Raw genomic sequence first — 20,980 nt, 5'->3', positions numbered from 1 at the left:
AAAACAGAGTGGACATCCAGCGAGGGTAGGACTGTGGCGCAATGATACATCATCTTTTCTGCATGCAGAAGGCCCCAGGTTGGGACCTCAGCATCTCCTGGTAAGGCTGCGAGAGACTCCCTTCTGAAATCCTGGACAGCCACTGCCAGGTAGTGTGGACAATATTGAGTTAGATGGAACGACTTTTAAAAGAAAGGCCACTTCCCATTCGCCCACTTGAAGGTGTACCTAGGGGTTGGTTAGGTTGGCCTCCACCAAGGGTGCAGACCCAAGTGGTGCAAAAATTGCCCCCCTTCACTGCAGCTTGGAGCGACTAGAGGCCGGACCGCTCGTCCACGCGCTCCTGGGCTACTCCCTGCTGTTCTGGGTAGCCGGACGAGGCACGCAGGCTCCTTTGGCCGCTTTGGTGGAGGAGCGCAAGGGACGCGGAGGGGGCAGAGGCGCCACTCCAGCTCTTTGCACAAGGGCGCAAGGGAGCCTGGATATGCCTCTGCCCACTCGCCCTCCAGCAGGGTGTGCACGTGTACGTGTGAACTACCGGTACCCTAGCCTAGGGCGCTGGAGAGGGAAAAACTTTCAGTTTCCCCTTTACCTTCCTTTGCCTGCCCCTCCTCCCAGGACCCTCCCCTGCAAGGTTGTGTTTGGCCTTTTTCGCTCGCTCGTAGCCGGCCAGGGGGGAGGGGGCGGGCGGTGTGAGGTGCTCCCCGGCGAATACGAGCCGAAGAAGGGCTGGCGATCGCAGCATGCGTCGGAGGCGCCTCCATTTCCAGTCCTCGACGCCCCCCACCCCCTTGCGGGCACGGGCGGGAGGGAGGGAGGGTCGTGGTGGAAGGGGAGAGGGAGGAGAAGAGAAGAGAAGAGAAGAGAAGCAGTCAGGCAGCAGGGGGTGGGGAGGAGGACGCGGGAGGCGATCCTCCTCGCAGGCCGCCGCCGCCGCCGCCGCCGCTGCGCGCGTCTTCCTGGAAGAGGCGCCCCGTCCCGGTGGTGGCACGCGCGCGCCCAGACGGCGAAGGTGGCGCCCGCGATAAGGCGGCCCCTATCGGGACCTCGCAGGCAGCAACAGCCGCCGACGGCGAGGAGGAGCTGCCGGGGAGACGGGCAGCGGGCACATCCCCAACGCCGAGAAGGGAGGGAAGGAGAGCGGGCGGCGTCAAGGCACCGCGCTGGACGCGCACCGGAGGCTCGACAGCTCGGCTGCCCGGGCGGACGCACGGACGCCGCGGCAGAAGCCCACCCGCCGCCCAGGTGCGATCCCCGGAGGAGATGTAGCAAAGGTCTGTGGCGGACGGGGGGGGCGGTCAAGGGGGGCGTCAATGCCCAGACGTCGAGGGTGCTGGTGTTTGGAGACTGGCGCCTCACCTAGAGGAGACCCGGCTGGGCACCTGTATGGAGAAAGGTGCCATAGTAGAGTCTGGAGAGCTAGAGGTCCGCGTAGGAGAGCGTTTGCAGGAGGTCCGCAGGCAGCCGGTAAAGGGTTTTTCCGTGGGATGTTTCCAGGGCATGCTATGAGGGCTCTTTTCGGCCGGACGAGAAGCTCCATATAACTCGCGATTGGTCCGGCAAACGCCTCTCTTCTGCCTTAGGACTAAAGGGTTCGCCCTGCTGAACACCTGGGACTTGCTTCCCAGGAACCAGGCAAATAATTTCGCCACACATCTCCCCCACTTCTCCCCATTATTTAACTCTAGGTGTCCTGACTTCCTGGGTGTGCTGAGCCACCCATAAGGAATGTACCGGTTCATGGGAACCCTAACAAATATACTTATTATTATGCTAGAAGTACCCAGGGCACTTTATAATCTTCATCCTGTTTGCTCTCAGGTCGGTAATTACCGCGTTCCCATTTTAAGGGTGGGGAACAGTAGCTAAGTGAGTTGCTCAAGGACATAATGAATCTGTGGCACTTCAAATCATCAAATCTAGGTGTCAGTCCAACATGAGTCGACCAGGCTACCATGCAGCAGAATGTGCCTGGTGATCTCTAGAAAGCAGGAGTAGAATGAATGGGTGGAAATGTCAAGGGCGCATATTCTGACTAAGCATCGCTGGTATCTTCCTATTGGGACAGGAGTAGCTGGTGCCCATTGGGACTGGAAGACAGGGAGCCCGAACAGTGGGTGGGACCAGAGCCAATGCTAGGCAGAGCCAAGAATCCCAGCTTTGTCCCCCCCCCCATCCTCCTCCCCGCTGAAGAGTGGTAACACTGAGATGGAGGGGATGGAAGGAGAGGTTGGCAGGCAGTAAGACCTCCCTGGACTGGTTGTAGGTAAGAAGGCAGGTATGTAGGTTGGGGCAAACTGGGGCTTGTGTGACAGCATCTTATTCACCCTGATGGACCACTGGCAAGAGCTGTGTCAGAAGAATAGGAATCTAAGAGGCTGCCTTATACTGTGTCAGACCGTTGGCCAGTCTAGTTCAGTATTGTCTACGCTGACTGGCAAAGGCTCTCTCAGCCCTACCTGGGGATTCTGGCACTGTGGGGGGTTGGACTAAATGACCCTCCTGGTCCCTTTCGACTCTGTGATTCTATGCTGGGATTGAACCTGTAGCCTTCTGGGTGCCACTGAGCTACACAACAGGAGGGTGTGGACTCTCCCTCATTGGAGGTGTTTAAAAAGACTCCAGGGTACTGCAGATTTCTGCATTAACCAGGGGATTGTGCAAGATGCCCTTCAGAGATGCTGCCAACATTAGTGTTGCCTGGATTTTCCCAGACTCAACAACTTTGGGCAAAACTTTAAAAAGCTCAACTTTTGTACCTGGATTTTAACTTTCTGAAATATGGCAACCCTATATTATGTGCCTATGAATTTATGATTACTTTCATAGCCTGCCTTTCCTGCAAGGAGCTCAAACTGGTGTCCCACTGCCGTGTTTTATCCTCGCGACAACCATGTGGCTAGGCTGAGAAAAATGCGATTAGTCCGCAACTTTATGGCTGCATGGGGATTGTCCGTTGTAGCACTAAGGTGAACACACTAGCAGTGCAAGGATTTCTGCTTGTGCAATGGGATGTTCTCCCCATCTCCTCCTCCTGCACCGAGGGCTCCTCCAAGCCCCTTGAGCAGATTTGGGGAGGGTGTGATGGTTTGGGCTGGGTGTTCATCAGTATGCGGATGATACCCAGCTCTACCACTCTTTTAAATCAGAACCAGTGAAGGCGGTGAAGGTCCTGTGTGAGTGTCTGGAGGCAGTTGGAGGATGGATGGCGGCTAACAGATTGAGGTTGAATCCTGACAAGACAGAAGTACTGTTTTGGGGGGACAGGAGACAGGCAGGTGTGGAGGATTCCCTGGTCCTGAATGGGGTAACTGTGCCCCTGAAGGACCAGGTGCGCAGCCTGGGAGTCATTTTGGACTCACAGCTGTCCATGGAGGCACAGGTCAAATCTGTGTCCAGGGCAGCTGTTTACCAGCTCCATCTGGTACGTAGGCTGAGACCCTATCTGCCTGCGGACTGTCTCGCCAGAGTGGTGCATGCTCTGGTTATCTCCCACTTGGACTACTGCAATGCGCTCTACGTGGGGCTACCTTTGAAGGTGACTCGGAAACTACAACTAATCCAGAATGCGGCAGCTAGACTGGTGACTGGGAGCAGCCGCCGAGACCATATAACACCAGTCTTGAAAGACCTACATTGGCTCCCAGTACGTTTCCGAGCACAATTCAAAGTGTTGGTGCTGACCTTTAAAGCCCTAAACGGCCTCGGTCCAATATACCTGAAGGAGCGTCTCCACCCCCATCGTTCTGCCCGGACGCTGAGGTCCAGCGCCGAGGGCCTTCTGGTGGTTCCCTCATTGCGAGAAGCAAAGCTACAGGGAACCAGGCAGAGGGCCTTCTCGGTAGTGGCGCCCGCCCTGTGGAAAACCCTTCCAGCAGATGTCAAAGCGATAAACAACTACTTGACATTCAGAAGACATCTTAAGGCAGCCCTGTTCACGGAAGTTTTTAACGTGTGATATTTTAGTGTATTTTTTGTTTCTATGGAAGCCGCCGGGTATAAATAATAAATAATAATAATAATAATAATAATTATGCACAAGGTGGGTTCTGGCAGGAAGAACATCTCATTGCAAAAGCAGAAACCCTTGCATTGACAGGACTCAGTAGATAACCACTCTGGGTATCCCAGGCCCTAAGTCCAGCATTCTGGACTACCACACAACACAGGTTCTACTATGATCATAACCTATCTTAGCTTCCTCCTAGAAAACAGAGCCCTCCAGCATAATCTAACATCCATTGTCTTTGAAGGAATGCGTGGGATAGACTGAAAACAGAGGTTGCTTCCACATGACCTGTTCATTGAACATTCATCCTGATTTGTTTGCCGGGAGATTAGACCATGTTAGCTATTTAATGAGCGTTCATTGTGTTTCGTTTGTGTTTGATAATGACATTGTGTCAAGGCAAGTGTTACTCCACACTTTCACGTACAGCTTCCCATCACTTTCCTTATGGCAAAAAGCCTGATCTTTTGGGGACGTGGGTTTGTTCCGCAAGACCAACCCGTCAAGCATAATTGCACAAACTGAGTTTGCTGGCAAGTGATTGAAATTCACCCGAAAACACTGACAGTCTGCAAGTGCCCAGAGAGACAGATCCACTTCAATGAGGCGTAGAAGAAGCAAGTGCCTACAGATGTGCTGGCTTAACTGTGTAATACTTGTATAGCAGAAGTTCTCAAACTGTGGGGAATGTCCACAGTGGTGAGTGTGGGGTCAGGCACAAGAATCTGGAAGAGGAGATGCAAACTTTCAGTGTGGGCACAAGAGATCCTGCAGTAGCAGCAGGCAGAGGCAGATAACAACATAAGAACATTTGTTGGCGTCAGCCTGTCTCAAGAGACAAGGGACTGCGCCTCTGGGGGTGAAGCCAAACCACTGTGTTTGGAGCACTGTGTCTAGTGACCTTTCCAGAATGCAAGCCTGGGCAGTGTGCATGGAGGAGGTCCCAGGTTGCCCAGATGACAAGACCCACCTTCTCAGCCTCACTGATGTGGTCCAAAGGAAAGCAGAACACTATGTTTGGCACCAGCTTGGCTGCAGGAGTTGCTGGAAGGAGGCATACAAGGTGCTGTCCAACCATCTTAGGGACTCTAGATTTGTGGAGGGTTTTCTTCTTAGCCTTTTCTTCTCCCGAAGTTATCCTGCAAGTCAATGGAGATTTAGGATAGGAGTTTTCCTTCTCCTAGGTGGCCTATCTTCCCAGGTTGATGAGACCCATCTGCTCCTCACTTCCCTCTACAACACGTGCAGAAACTGCCTTCTTTTGACTGGACTCACTATTGGTCTCATCAAGAGACAATGGCGTGCACCTCCGGGGTGAAGTCAAACCGCTGGAGAATCACAGCGCCTGCTGGTGCTGCAGAGACCATTAACTCGTAACTGCGGCCTCCCGCGTTGGAGGTGACCTTTCCAGGGCAGAAGCCTGGGCAGTGTGTATGGAGGTCCTGGACTGCCCAGACTTGTGCCCTCTCTTGGTCTCAGCTGCTGTCTATGTGCCATGTGGTTTCTGGAATTCCAAAGGGTGGGAAGGGAAAGCACACAGATAAAAGTCCCTTGATGAAACTGATGAGTCAGAGAGGTTCTTAACTTACAGCTGTTTGACAGAATTTTGTGGAAGAAGTGACAATGGGCCAAAACCAGCCGTGTGGGAAAATACTTTCTTTTCCATTTTAATCTACAAACTGGAGCAAAGCTGCTAAATTCTGGCTCAGGAAGGATGCCACACAATGGGGAAAAGCGCCAATATCAGATGGGGTGGGGGAGAGACTCATTGGACACCATTGCTTGGTGAGAGAATGAGAGGAGCCGTTTTATTGCATAGGTACCAAAAATGCTAGAGAGCTATCTGTTATCTTTCATGCAGGCATAAAATTGGAAGCATAAAGAGTCCTGAATGTTGGAAAGCTTCCCACCACTCTGAGAAATGGTGTCTTGTACGGTATGTGCATGCAAATGAAGACTTCTGGGTCCAACATTTTTCAAAGATAATTCTCTGAGGCACTTAGATGTCGAACGATACGTCCTCAACTCTGCTCCCAGAGGATGCTGGAGGGCGGAGTGTTGTGCGTTCAAGGGTCCTTGAAGAACAATGATCTTCAAACTGCCTTGGGCTATGAAATCTTCATTTCTGCGCACCTTTTGAGAATCTACCCCACACAACCCCCTGCTCAGGATGTCACAGGGCCAGATGCAAAAGGATGTTGGGATGTCAACAGAGCCAAATGCTCCCTGGGGGACAGGGAAGCCAATTGCCTACTGCACCCAATGAACAACACCAATAGGATGACTGCCATTCAAATATAAACATACCGGTACATTGGATCGAGTAAAGATCAGAGATTCTAATCGCCCAGTTTAGGTAACAGAATCCCATTTTGTTGCTTTCGTTAAACAGTCCATAGAAACTCCTGCCAATCTATTGCAAGTAATCCAGCAACTTACCTGTTCCTGTCAGGGATGGCCCATGGCAGGACTGCAAATAATACCCAAGGCCAGTCAAGTTATTTTGGTACCTGAGGCAATAAATCCCAAAAGCACCTCTTCCGTTCCCTGGGAATAGAAATGCAACAATAATAAATTGGATAACAATTTGCTGCCCTTCCATGACATCCAAAACCAACTGCTTGAAGTGGGCACCTCTCAGCTGGGCGCTGCCCTCTTTTCCTAGCTTGCCTCCTGACTTTTGATGCTACAGTCAAACCTCGGCTCCCAAACGCCTCAGTTTTGGAACATTTCAGCTCCTGAACGCCGAAAACCCGGAAGTAAATTCTCCGGTTTTTGAACACTTTTTGGAAGCCAAATGTCCGTCGTGGCTTCTGCCTGTGTGCAGGAAGCTCCTGCAACCAGTCACAAGCCACACCTCACTTGTCGAACCTTTCGGAAGCCGAACGAGCTTTCGGGACAAATTACACTTGACAATCGAGGTTTGACTGTATTTCTGAATGTGTCTGAGCTGGGGCAACTGGGGAGAGGCAGGCAGGCAGGCTAGTAGGAGAGGAGAGCAGGTGGCAATAGGAGATGGGAGGGGAGGGGGAAGAAACTTATTGCACATGGGCGTAGGACGAGAGGTGAACAGGCGGTGGGGGCGAGAGGAGTCCTGTGTCCAGTTGTGCATGGCAGAGGAAGGTGTGCTTCATAGAAGTTCTGGGATAGAGGGAAGAAGTGTGGGTGGGCTAGTGGGCCCCACAAGATTTTGTTCAAGTTGATGCCTATGACTCTGCCTAATGATAGGGCCGGTCCTGATCTTCTCATCCTGAAACTGCATTGTGGAGATAACAGTTATATCTCCCTTAGTTATGTTTTGTTTTTGTTATACTTTCTAGGACTATGTAATGATTGTGCGTTATTTGCTTTTAGTGCTGTTTGTGGTTTTTGGGTCGCAGCCCAGCTACGTTTTACTGGAGTTGTGTTGTTTCAAAGTCTCTCTATAAATAGCGCTTTTGATAACCCTGCCCTATATAAAACCTGAATTGACCATATATAAAGCCCTGCATTATGTGAAAATTGAAGTACGGACATACATACAGTGGTACCTCGGGTTAAGTACTTAATTCATTCCGGAGGTCCATACTTAACCTGAAACTGTTCTTAACCTGAAGCACCACTTTAGCTAATGGGGCCTCCTGCTGCCGCACCGCCAGAGCACAATTTCTGTTCTCATCCTGAAGCAAATCTCTTGATCTGAAGCACTATTTCTGGGTTAGCGGAGTCTGTAACCTGAAGCGTATGTAACCTGAAGCGTATGTAACCTGAAGCGTATGTAACCTGAGGTACCACTGTAAAACATTTTATTTATATGCCACCTTTCCATAGTTAAAACCATGCACATGGTGGTTTGCAGCATGAAAAAAATCACATAATTACAAACATAACAAAAGTAATTCTAAATACATTAAATAAAACATCGAAAAGAGTGCAACCAAATTGCAACAGTAAATCATAGTAAGATCTAAAATATACACAAAATTAATATAAATAACAGCAACAACTCACACCCCAACCCCCCTAAACAATACCCCAGCCTCAGTGTCTGGTCTGCAGCCTCAGCTTTTGTAGCTGGAGTCAGTCCAGGCCCCGTCCTCCCAGGCAAGGTGGGAAATGGCCTGCAAGGCAGGGAGCAGGTCTTCCAGGACTCAGCCATGTGAACAAACTCTGTGTTGACCACTCTGCAATATCCCTAGGTGATGATGTTTAGGTCTTGAACGCTTTCCCTTATCTCTACAGAGGATGTCCCCCTCTCTCTTTGATGCTTGGGCTTCTCAGATTATGACTTATTCTTTCTGTATACAGTGCTTGCAACTCTCAGGAGATCAGGGCTGCAAATCTGTAGGCTATCCCAATTTACCCTACCCATTTAATTAGGAACATGTCCCATTGGATAAATGGCACTTCTGAGTTAACACATTTAAAATTGCACTATGACAGAATTACTGGCCCAATGTCATCTTCAGAGCTTCGTGTCTGAACTGGGTTTCAGATACAATTTTTCTTTCACCAAGAACAACACTTTTACTGGCTGCAATCTATTGGCTCTCTTTAGGGAGGCCAGCTGGCCTCTTGTTCAAGGGTTTCTTATGCAGGAGTATGCAAAAGAATGAACATGGCACCAAAAATTGAATTGTTACAGATGCCACCAACAATGATATCAGAGCATGTGTCTAAAGCTGCTACTTTAAATGCAGGTGATTTGTGTGGTCAAGAGGTGCATTGCTTGTTACCAAAATACATTGCTACTTACTTTGCGATCCAAACATGCACATTGATTGATTGATTGATTGATTGATTAATTGAATAGGGTGTCAAATTTGGAAATTAGAGAGAGAGGAAACTTCCTAAATGCAAGTGGTTTGTGCCATTTTAGGTATGCTCCTTTTCTTTTGCACGCAGGAGGGAATAGATCTTCTAGGATAGTGTCTGCTGCGATACATGTTTGTGTCATATATTAAAACAAAGCATGTTTTCCCTCCTTCGGTGATCTGCTTTCATTCATTGGCAAATTCATGCGGATTTAATAGGGTAAGGCTGCTCTCCTGTACACAGTGACTGCTGTATTTTGAAAACGGCCCTCTCGGACAGACCTACCCTTGACGCGGCTGTCGCAGCCAAGTGAAAAAAATATTCCCCCATTTCCAGTGCTTGCTCTGGCCATGTGGTTTGCTAGGACCCTGTTTGTGCGAGGCTGCTGCTTGCTGGTGCTGGGTGTGTGAGACTGGGGGGTGCTGAGCGGGCTCTGCTGTGGAGCCAACTTTTCTCTTAGGCCTTCAGTCTCCAAGCAGCCACCAGCAAGGTGGAACCCAGGATTGGGCCCGGGCAGGGAGGCTCATTGCTCCGCAACCTTCCCCAGCAGCAGCAGCAGACCCCAACAGCTGCTCAAGCCATGTTGCAGGGGAAGGCCCAGGCAGGACCGGAGAGGCTGCAGCTCTTCCGCCACCGATGCAGCTGCAGTTTCCGCCGCCCGCATCCCATCTGATGCAGTTTGAGCTGCAATACGGCCAGATTTTCCCAGATATTCCATCGATTTCCGCCCGGACACTGTTTCCGACGACCAAATCCCGGCAATGTCCTGGAAATTCCATACGCATGGCAACCCAAACTAGTAGCACACACTCACCAGCTTGCCTCGGAGTAAATCCCATCAAAAGTAAAGGTACTTCTGAGTAGACATGTATACGCTTGTGGTATAAAACTGACACAGTTAATTGAATATGGTATTGTTAATTGGGTGACAGGCCTAGTTATCATGTATAGCTTCGCTCTGTGCCAAAGCAGAAATGTGTTGCAGTGAAAAAATTCTGCTCGTATTCCTCACTCTGCACATGAAAATTCTGTTGTCAACCTGCCTCATTTTCACACCGCATGTGGCTATCTTGAAGATTTAAGATTTTGGATGTTTCCAGTTTTGAAGGCATTTTCAGGATTTCTCTCCTGAAATCTGGCTTTTAGTTGGCGTGGATGAATCTGTCAATTTAACTTTCTCTGAAATTTCTAATTGTTCCAATCTATTGTTCTGTTTGCCATATTTTCATATCGGTTTGTATTTTTATTAAATTTAAAAATGTCCTTCTGAAAACGCAACAGCATTTCTCCTAATACAGTTGTACAGTGGTACCTCGGGTTACATATGCTTCAGGTTACATACGCTTCAGGTTACAGACTCCACTAACCCAGAAATAGTGCTTCAGGTTAAGAACTTTGCTTCAGGATGAGAACAGAAATCGTGTTCCGGCGGCATGGCGGCAGCAGGAGGCCCCATTAGCTAAAGCGGTGTTTCAGGTTAAGAACAGTTTCAGGTTAAGAACGGACCTCCAGAACGAATTAAGTATTTAACCCGAGGTACCACTATACCTTGGATCTCGAACGCCTTGGCTTCCGAACAAATTGGCTTCCGAATGATCAAAACCCAGAAGTGAGTGTTACGGTTTTTGAACTATTTTTGGAAGCCGAACGTCTGACGGGGCTTCTGCAGCTTCTGATTGGCTGAGGAAGCTTCCTGCAGCCAATCAGAAGCCTCCTGTAGCCAATCAGAAGCTGCACTTTGGTTTTCAAACGTTTTGGAAGTTGAATGGACTTTAGGAATCGATTCTGTTCGACTTCCAAGGTACGATTGTATACACATTTCTTTGTGCAATTTTGCCCAGTGTAGACATTTTTGCAAGCAATTTCCCCAACATTCTGCATTTTTGTATGCTATTTTCATGAACATAATGCAATTTTATGCACGTGCCCTAACATATGCCTTTTCGTAAACATTTTTTGGCTGGAGAACTACTTTGAAAATGCCAGAGAAGCGCTAGTTTTGAAGGAAAGCAACATTTCAACCACCGTAGTCTTTTGGAAAGTACAAATCAGATAGGCTTGCAAAAAAAATGTGGACCCAACCATATATTTCCACGGTCCCTAGTTTTCACTGAGGCCTTGTGTAACTTCTTTCATTTCAGTGATGAAACTAAGATTTGGGGTGGGGTGGGAAGTCTCATTTTTGAAGGTGACTTGGCAAGTTTATCTGCTATTTCTTAAACACACCAAATCATATCAGAAGCAAACCTTTGTGCCATTTCCAGCTCTGTCTTGGAGCAGGGGTGGGGAACTTTTTGGCCCAGTGGGCCAGATCTTTATCTCCCCTATCCTAACCCCATAGGACAGCTTCAGCAGGCAGGTGGGGACTACCACCTGTCTGTTATCTGATGCCACGATGATGTCAGGTGCCTTTCTTTACTTTATGTTAACCAAAATTTTTCTCTCTATTTACCACACTATTTTAGTACAGTGGTATCTCGGGTTACATATGCTTCAGGTTACATACGCTTCAGGTTACACACTCCGCTAACCCAGAAATAGTGCTTCAGGTTAAGAACTTTGCTTCAGGATGAGAACAGAAATTGTGCTCCGGCAGCGCAGCGGCAACAGGATGCCCCATTAGCTAAAGTGGTGCTTCAGGTTAAGAACAGTTTCAGGTTAAGAACGGACCTCCGGAACGAATTAAGTATTTAACCCGAGGTACCACTGTACATTAAAACACATATATTTGAACACATGGCTTATAAGGACCACCTCCATTGATTTATATGTTTAAATCAGGACTAATGGAATATTCTTATTGTTACTGTAATTGCTGGGAGTGGTGTTTTTGTTGTTTTTTAAAAAAAAGAAACATTGATATTATCTATTTATTGTTTCTTTTTTGCAATAATTTTTTAAAAGGCGTTATTTTAGTACAAAAGACTGTTGAGCACTTCTTCTTTTTGAAACAATTTTTATTTGATTTTACAAGTGAAGAATTATAACAATACAAAATACATATCCATATTTACAGATTTCCCTCCCCTCCATGTGGTCCTATTGTCAACTTTTTCAACTGCATATTATTTCAGAATCCATATCTTATATCTCACCATATTGTCCATGATACTTGCTACATTACAAGTGTTATTAGAATCCTGCTAATGTTTTTATCCGCTTACAATGGTCTCCTAGATAAATTATAAATTTTGCCCATTCTTTATTGAGCTCTGAGTACAGTGGTGCCTCGGGTTAAGAACTTAATTCGTTCCGGAGGTCCATTCTTAATCTGAAACTGTTCTTAACCTGAAGCACCACTTTAGCTAATGGGGCTTCCCGCTGCCGTCGCGCCACCAGAGCACGATTTCTATTCTCATCCTGAAGCAAAGTTCTTAACCCGAGGTACTATTTCTGGGTTAGCGGAGTCTGTAACCTGAAGCATATGTAACCTGAAGCGTATGTAACCCGAGGTACCACTGTACTTCTGAATGCCCTTTCCTCCCAATTTATTTGTCTGCCTTGCTTCTTGATCTGGATGTTCAATGAGGAATGATAGGTGCTGAGAAGCCATAAATTGAAGCAATGTTTTGGGTGTCCCATGCCATCTGTGCCTTATAATGAGTCAAACACTTGGCACATCCCACTCATCATTATCCATTCTGAGTAGCAGCAGTTCTCCAGGGTTTCAGACTGAGGATATTCCCAACCCAACCTGGAGATGCTGGGGATTGAACCTGGGACCTTCTGCATGCAAAGCAGCTTCTCTACCACTGAGCCACGCCCCTTCCCAGATCTACTACCTTCTTGAGTTGGAATTCCATCCATCACTTGTAGTGGCCAAGGAAGTGCTTGGCTCGCCCAAAGCTTTCCTCCGCAGCAGCTCCATTCCTTCAAGTCAAGTGAGGACATGACAACAATGTTTGGAACTGCAGAAGAGATCGAACTGTGCTAAATGTCAGAAAGAGTGTCTTTAGTGGAACAAGCTGCTTGGGAGGTTGTGCAACAATGTGCACCCGAGGAAGCTTCCCAGAAAGGATTGGCGAGGCGTCTCTGGTGGAAACGGAGACCAACTGCTGGCCTGTAAGCTACATCCAATCCATGAACCCATTTTATCTGGCACAATGCAATCAAAGCCTTGATAAAAATTCTGTCCACAATTATTATGCGCAAGGAAAAGAATGCTGTTTTCAAAAGGTTGGGATAGACAGATGCCCCATATTTTCGTGCCACATTTCCCCCTTGGGTACGTTTGCAATGCTGGTTGCTTTTCCATGTATAATTCAGAAAGGCAGAAGAATACTTAGCATTTGACCTTTGAGGCATTCTTTCCTCAGTCTTACCCATACGAATGATCTCATGTTTCCTGTGCAGTCTTTGGTCAGATCCACCCCATACATTTCTAGCACTCTTATTCCACTTTAATAGTCATGGTTTCCCCCAAAGAATTCTGGGAGATGTAATTCATTAAACGTGCTGGCCTCACAAAGTTACAATTCCCAGCACCTTTAACAAATTACAGTTCCCACTCTTCTTTTCAGTTCTCGCACTAGATGCCACAAACTTTATTCTAGAGCTTGAACTCTGTGAATGGGTTGTGGGGTGTTGCAAAAATACATAAATGAGGACTGAACCACTGTCTGGAGAACAGAGTGCACCCCCTTAAGATTGGATTGAATTATTATTATTATGGCAGGTTTTGAATAAATGTACACAAACTTTTTATTGATAACATATATATAGATGACTTAAGGATCTTTACAATTTTATAACATGCAGAGAATAACGTGCTAAAAAACCAGAGAGAGGAGCTGAGGGAAGTCTGGGGGGTGGGAGGGAGGGGTTTTTGGGGAGGGGGAGGGGAGAAATGGGGGGGAATGAGGATGATGTATTTTTCATTGATTGTTATTTTGAAACTCTTAATAATAATAAAAAAAGAATTATTATCCCTCCTATTTATGATGTTCAGGTTGTGAGTGCCATTTATTATGTATCCAAAATGGCGCCATCCAGCCATGCTCTGAGCGTTCTGATAACCTCAGGCTGCAGTATAGCAGGAATGGAGAAGAGTTTCCCACCAGCCTTAAAACAATCAGGTCCCCAAGGGAATCCTTGCTGAGTGATGGGTCTGAGTTGAGACAGGGATTACAAAGGCAGACCATTTTAAAGAGGAATTTGATGGATGGAAGTACTGGGAGTAGACTGAGAGATGTGTTTTTCAGACATAGTAGTCTTTGGTTCTCAACATCCCTTGCCAGTAGATGCTCCTCGTTTGCATCTTTGGGGAACCATAACGTTGCTAGTCCTTCAAGGACTGGTGTATGGCAAGGAATCTGGAATAGAAAAATGACAACTAGAAGGCAATTAATCACATGCTCTTATTGGAGAAATGGGATTGTGGAAGGACTGAAAAGAAGACCTGTGGACAGAATTGTGTAGGCATAGTATCTGTTTAATGTATTACAAACATGACTTTCACCAAGGGCCAAGAGGAAATGAGCTGGCAGAATGTAATTAATCAAGCTGTAATTTGGCCCGCATTGAACTTTGGAATGAAAAGTAGCTGATGGTAACAGCCAAATGTTCCTCAGGGAGCAACTCTTTTAATAAGCATATTTTAGGGTGTGAAGGATTTAATCTATTTCCGGAGATGGTGAGCACAGCCCATTGGGCATTAATTCTACCATGCCTGATTGAAATGAACGGTGCGATGGGCAAGAGGAGAATTTGCTGTTCTCCCAGTGAGATTGGATTATGCTTGGAGTCTTCCGTAGCACAAGGAAAGGCAGATCTATTTTTGATGTGCCATTTTCCCTCCAAATCTGTTTCCATTGCCAACTAAGTTCTGCAAAAGCAGAGCTTTCTGTTTTGGAAACTTTCTGTGCAGCTTTAAAGACAGAAGGTCTACAGTCACAATTTCTATGGTAACTCTAGGGAGGAGAGTGAAGAAAATAATTCTGTCTCAGCCACTGAGACCTTGAACTTAGTGATGGTTACAAACACTAGGTTTTGACACTTCTGCTGGAAATATGCTAAAACCGCAAAGATTTCAGAACAGTGTGATAGAGTGCGGGCTGAGTTTTGTGCATCGTTTGGGAATCCTCATCTCTCAAGACTGACGAATTGTTAAGGATAATCTTTTGTACAGTGGTACCTCGGGTTAAGTACTTAATTCATTCCGGAGGTCCGTTCTTAACCTGAAACTGTTCTTAACCTGAAGCACCAGTTTAGCTAATGGGGCCTCCTGCTGCTGCTGCGCCACCGGAGCACAATTACTGTCCTCATCCTGAAGCAAAGTTCTTAACCCGAGGTCCTATTTCTGGGTTAGCGGAGTCTGTAACCTGAAGCGTATGTAACCTGAAGCATATGTAACCCGAGGTACCACTGTACTAGAGAAACAAGTGGCTAGGGAACTGGGCCTCCCATTTTTATCCTAGGAGCTTGCTACATCCCTTCCATCCTGGGCCCTTTGGAACTACACAGTCTAACCTACCACAGGCAGGTCAGTCATTGCCAGCAGCACAAGGACACATGGCCATAGAGGCTGACCAGCTCAATATTGCCATGTACCACCAAATTGTGTGGTTTCAGAACTTTGGAAAAGGAACTATCTCTGGAACAGAAGTGCAATTCTGATGGAAGATGGGAGGAAATGCTCAATGAACAAGAAATCAACTTACGTTAATTTCTGATCTGATCTGATTGGATGGGAAGGGTCCCCAGAGAAGAGCTTTTTATTGGCTCCTTGCTAGGGGAGGGGCGGGCCAAGGAGCACATACTGGCAGCCAGCTCCCCTTCGTGCTAATAGCCGCTGCATTTAGTGCTAAAGTGAATCTAACTTGTACTACATTTGTATAAATAAGCATAAATATTTATGCAGACTTTTCAGGAAGATAAGTGTGATTGCTAGCTGTTTTCGGTTGGTTGGTTTCTGGCTAAGGGCATCACGCGATCAGGAGAAGATCCAGGGTTTTCTCAGTCATAACGCCATGCAAGCGCTTCTGTCGTCAATTTATTTCACACCAAGGTGGAAATGGCGACAACCAAGTTTGTGTCGTTTTTTTAAATAGAGCTAGTGTGTAAAAATTCCAAAGGCTGTGATATGGTATATATGTTTGCACAATTATTTTTTTTAAAAAAATATCTAAGCAAGGGTATCTGAAGAGATATTCCATGTGGCTGTGAGTGGAGATCGCGATGGTGGAAGAGCTCTTATCGGATCAGATGCATCTCCACTCTGTGCTTCACATTCTTCTCGCTGACAACAACAACAACATGATTTGCTGCCTTCCAAGATAGTTAGCATCCTGGCTCAAGATTGCACAACCAGATGTGTTACCACAGAAACAATCTAAACAGTAAAGCTCTTTTTCCAGTTCCAACCCACCCCTCCAATAATGGCGAATCAAAATGTTGCAGCCATATTTCAGCTTTCTGTATATGTGTGTTTGAGAAAGAGAGTGTAGGAGGACGATACTTTCCTACATCTGTTAACATTTTAAGGTTCTCCATACAGTCCTGGAAATTGAAATATACTGTATTAGGAACGTGATTTATATGCCCCAGAGACAGTTTTATTAAAATCCTGAGGAGTTTTTTAAAACATTTTTTTCCTAAAGAGCTGCTCATTTCTTCAGAACTGATTTATTCTAACTCACTCACAACAGGCTTAGTGGCAACGGCAGATAAAGGCTGTCTCTTTGAAAGCAAACAAAGTAGTTGAGTACTCTGAACTGTGACAGATTCTGATGCTGACAAATGTTAACTTATTAGTAATATAAAGTGAATGTATATTGAATTAAGGGAAGCCTCTCTTTTTTAACCCAGTAGTTCCCATTCTTGGGCATCCTAGTTTGCCAGAGAACTGCTGGTAGACCACACAAGGAATAAGTAAATGAAGTTTGCAATCCTAAGTACACACTGGGCTCCTCCACATGATCTGTTTATTGAACATATATCCTAATTTGCTTGCACTAAGCTTATGCAGAGGTCAATTTCAGGTCTTTATTGAGCATTTCTTCTGATTTGCTTGCGGGGTAGCTATATGACAATGAGAGTCCATCCAGCATTTATCCTGATTGACTTGTGGGGTGTTTATATGTTTTCTCATTAACCACCTGTTCATTCCCTACATTCCAGTGCTTTTTCCTGTCACTTTCCTAACCACAAAAAGCACTTCAACCCAGAACTGAAAACCATGGTTTGGAGAGGGTTTCCCACTCCACTTTGAAGATCAAGTGCTAACCATTGGCTGCTGTGGTTTGGAGGACCCGCTGCATTGAACCATGGATAACCGAACCCTAGAGAGATAAGCACTATGATGCTGACGCATGGGCCAAATTAGATGCAGGGTTTTCTATTTTGTCTCCCCGAGCACAGTGCTGCATTTTCTCCCATGTTACTGAATGCCTGCCACTCATGCCTATGGGAATAAGAGACACCGTTTGCCTGGGTGGCCAGACCTGCCCTCTGCTCAGTGCTGGCAATAGGTTATGGTGATGCTAGCAGTATGTTCCCTCCTTGTGTAGCCTTGTCTTCTGCTTGGCATTGTCATATCTGCTCCCAGACTTTTCCTAGAGAAGTTAGACTGGCTCCCTCCTTCTGCTGGCAGGCAAGGACCTTTTATTCCAAGAGGCCTTTAGGAACTGACTGGAAAGGGCTGGCACTGTGATTTCCCCTACCTTCTTGCAGTTACATTATCTGTGTTTTTAGAAATATATTTTTATATTATTTTAATTCTATTAGTGCTTCATTATTTTTAAAAATGACTATCTGTTTGGCTTTTGCTATTTTATCTTTAAGCTGCCTTGAGTCCCAATCTGGGGAAAAAGGTGGAATAATAATAATAATAACAACAATAATAATAATACATATACGTAGTTCTTGGAGTTGTTATGCTGAAAAAGCCGCATTGAGGAATATGGTATGGGCTTGTGTTGTGACCTACTGTATTATTTTTTGGACTGTAGTTGTTGTCCATAACAATATTGTACTGGTGGAAATCCTTGATAATTGCAGATGTTCATGGATTTTAAAATTATGTTCCTATAGTATGGGGGCTAACAGCAAGACGGCAGAAGTGGATTTTGTAAGTCCTTACTAAGAAATGTGTGCATCAAGCCTGGAAGGATAAACATCCACCATCTATTACGTAATGGCCTGATAGTCTCGCTGTCCTGGCTGCATTCAAGCATGTTTCCTATAAACTATAATCTTATGTGGATACCTATTTGGACATCTGGAGGGCTTATATTGATTTATATATTTAACATGGGTATTGTATCCTCGCTGTGACCTGATGATGTTTCTTGTATTATTATTTTTATTGTTGTTATGATGGTTAATTTCTTTCTTTCTTTCTTTCTTTCTTTCTTTCTTTCTTTCTTTCTTTCTTTCTCTAATAAAAGATTCATAAAAAGCAAAAAAGAAATAAGTGGCGAACTATAAATGGGACCCGTACTGGAGCTGAATTACACCCCTGCCAAGTCATATCATTAATTTATCTTCCATACTATGGGATCGCACTTTTGTGGCACTGCCGTTGGAATTAAAGCGTTTAAGATAGAGCTGATTGCGCCCTTCCTTTCTCCGAATCTCCCAGATGTTCCTTAAGGATGAGGAAATGTTTTCATTCTGAAATTGCCCGATGCTGACTCCATGTCCCCATCATTTTATTGCTAAAAATGCCTTGGGCTCGGTGTCAGCTGAAAGTTTAAGTGGCCCGCTATGCTATTTTTGGATTATTCGAGTGCATTAAGATGGATGTTTTCCATGAACAGCACGCTCCCCCCCCCAAGCCTGGTCCTCCACCAGCATATTTCTCTCTGTACTCACATAACCTCTTTGATTTACTGGTTGAATCATCACAAACTTCACAATCTCACACATGCTTCCTCCAGCATGGACAGATGGGACCAAGAAATAGACACAGCCAGATTCCAGCGTAGTGCTTAAAGGGTATATATGCCTATACCTTTTGTGTTCTCGTGAGGCTGTTTGCATTGTTCCATCCCTGCAGGTGAAACACAATACAAATAATCTCCAGCTAGTTGTATAACAGACTCTTGAAGCAGCATTCTCATTGGAAAGGCTGAGTCTTTTAAAAATAGCATCCACCTTTGCAAAGCCCATCTGGTGGTGTCTTCCCCATGGTCCGGTGGTTTGTAATATGTTACGGAACAGAGTTATGAACTAGGAAGTCTGTAGCTAAGATAAGGTGCACTGAACTTGAGCTGTTCATTTGCTGGTGGCAAGCAGTGTGGGGATAGAGTAGGGGGTCACTCAATTCTACATACCCACCCCGTAGACCAGCTGCCCAACAGCTGATCATCAACAAGCAAGGGTAGAACTTGGAGGAGCTGATAGACGATAACTTGTTAGGAACACTCCCACCCCATGGAGTTTTTAACCCGTGCTGTTGCCATCCCAGATGGGGCGGCCTCAAAGGAGATGACCCCAATGGGTAGCACTCCTTTCAGGTAGCACCAAGGCCAAAACTGTCTCCCCCGTTTGTTGTTTTCGTCTTGATGGGTATTAGGGGAGAGGGAGAATGATTGTGGATGCTCCCTCATATCAGCAGTGAGTTATAGGGGTGGGGAGCATGCAATTATCCCCCAAAATATGCTAGTTACATAGATAGCAGAAGTGATTGTGCTGCTGCTGTCCATAAGTACATGCTTGCATAATTGGAAGGTGGACTTGGCTGTCTCCATTTTGGACCTGCTAGTAGTTATTATGATCCCCATAAGTTACTCGTTTCAGTGCATATCGGTGTTTAATTGCATATCTGATCCAATGTGCTATCCTAAAATGTGAAGTGGGTTTTTTTTGGTATTTGACTTTTTGATATTTTTAGGTTGTTGTAAACTCCTTAAAGTTTTCTTTGAAATATGAAATGGTGTGTGTGTGTATATATATATATATATATATATATATATATATATATATATATAATAACAAACTGGGCAATCTTTGGCATGCCACTCTCTCTCAGTCTCTGCCTTCCATCAGCCCTTAACAACTTGGGGCCAGTTTATCTGCAAGATCACCTTACCAGATATATATGCTTCAATCTGCAGAACTGGTTCTGTTACAGGTCCTACATAATATGCCCCCCCCATTTGTTAGAAATCGATCTTTTAGTGGTGTGGCACCCACACATTGGAATACCCTGCCTATTGACATAAGGCAGGAGCCTGCTAAAAACAACATTTTTGTTTAGCCAAACCTACCTAGATGTGTAGAATATTATTTACATGTGTATTGAGCTTATCACTAAGTTGATGCAGAACCAGCGGGTGATCTGTTCTCTGCTAGGGAGCAATCTATTTATGTCCATGGAACATGTTGTGGGCTGGGTCATGATGACTGTAACCCAGTGCTAAATTTCTAAAATGGGAACTGTCAGTGCTCCAGCAGTTGGGAAGTCAAGTCCAGAGCCCTGAAATATCTTTTCCTTGATTCATGAGAATCTTTTACGTTTACTTTGTAGTACAGTACTGTAGCCTCGCCTTTGAATGACTATTTTGGCTCCTGCCGGAGTGACCTTTTTTTGGTAAAATCTTGAAAGAACCCCCAGTCTTCAGTTTTCTCCTTCCCTGCTGACAATATATTGTGACTAAATGTGCTTTACGGTGTTAGGCTGTGGGCACAGACAAAGTAACTCTGCCTAGGCAGTTGTCTCCACTAAACCCCTTTTAAAGAACCTCTAATTTTTCCAAGCAGAAAAGGAAACAATACGTAATGAAATTTTTTGGGAGGGGGGTTAACTATGTTTATATTTGAATAATTATCCAAAATGTGGGTATTTATTTGAAGAATCTGGTTGCTCTTTTTGCAGGGGTTACTGATAACAAGATTACATTTTGGCATCACTGCTTGCTGATCATAATAGGGTGAAAAAAGGTAAAGGACCCCTGGACGGTTAAGTCCAGTTGGACTTGACTATAGGGTTGCAGCGCTCATCTTGCTTTCAGGCCGAGGGAGCCGGCATTTGTCCACAGACAGCTTTCCGGGTCATGTGACCAGCATGACTAAACTGCTTCTGGCTCAACGGGACACCTAGCAGAAGCCAGAGTGCACTAAAACGCCTTTACCTTCCCGCCACAGTGGTACGTATTTATCTACTTGCACTGGTGTGCTTTCGAACTGCTAGGTTGGTAGAAGCTGGGACAGAACAACGGGAGCTCACCCCATCAC

At 45.8% G+C, this 20,980-nt stretch overlaps 1 protein-coding gene across 2 annotated transcripts in view; it reads left to right on the top strand.

Annotated features, from left to right (window-relative positions):
• The first annotated feature begins 896 nt into the window (after window positions 1–896).
• The window catches only part of RIPOR3 (RIPOR family member 3), a 107,489-nt gene continuing 87,405 nt past the window's right edge, over window positions 897–20,980 (top strand). The window contains exon 1 of one of the 2 annotated variants that reach the window (XM_053394248.1): window positions 897–1,245. The gene's annotated coding sequence lies outside the window, so the exon portion shown is untranslated. Of the gene's footprint in view, window positions 1,275–20,980 lie in introns of both variants that reach the window. The other variant, XM_053394247.1, reaches the window with a different exon arrangement.

Source organism: Podarcis raffonei, chromosome 6, assembly GCF_027172205.1.
Source record: "Podarcis raffonei isolate rPodRaf1 chromosome 6, rPodRaf1.pri, whole genome shotgun sequence".
Classification (NCBI taxonomy): Eukaryota; Metazoa; Chordata; class Lepidosauria; order Squamata; family Lacertidae; genus Podarcis; species Podarcis raffonei.
The sequence above is the reverse complement of the archived record's forward strand: the minus strand, read 5'-3'. Positions and strand labels throughout refer to the sequence as shown.